Genomic DNA, 652 nt, shown 5'->3' with positions numbered 1-652 from the left:
AAAAAAAAAAACACAACAGGAATATTCCAATACTGACATCACTTGGTAAAACTCTTTTTAGTATTTTAGCATTCATTCATTCACTTATTCAGGCATACCATAGGCACTAGAAATAACAGGAGGGCAGAAAATAAGAGGCCTGACATATGGTAGATGCACCTTAAATAACTACTTATCGAATGAGTTAATTCCCAGATAAGGACATTGAGTCTCAGAGGAGTAAAGTCACTCAGAGGAACGAGGTGGCCTTGTCCACAAGGTTCACCACCTAAGTATAAAAGCCAGAAAGGCAGTGCGGGCAAAAGCAGTGCATGTCTTACTGATGCCCATGTAGATGCCAAGTGTTAGGTGATGAGGGTTTGAGGAAGTAACACGAAAGATACCAAGAGCTCACAGAGCCCTACATATGTCTTAGGCACAGAGATTAATGCTGTAATTATGATCTTCCACGTAATCCACCTAGCTTCTTTACCAGTTAGGAATTATCATTGCCATTTCATAGATTAGAAAGCTGAAGTTCTGAGTGCTTACGTAACTTGCCAAAAGTTAGACAGCTATTAAATGGAAGAGTTTGAGTTTAAATCTCCATGTCTAGGACCAAAGCCCAGCCTGTTTCTCCTATTCTTTTTTTTTTTTTTTTTTTTTTTTTTTT

The sequence above is a fragment of the Galeopterus variegatus genome, unplaced genomic scaffold, assembly GCF_000696425.1.
Source record: "Galeopterus variegatus unplaced genomic scaffold, G_variegatus-3.0.2 Scaffold8132, whole genome shotgun sequence".
NCBI lineage: Eukaryota > Metazoa > Chordata > Mammalia > Dermoptera > Cynocephalidae > Galeopterus > Galeopterus variegatus.
The sequence above is the reverse complement of the archived record's forward strand: the minus strand, read 5'-3'. Positions refer to the sequence as shown.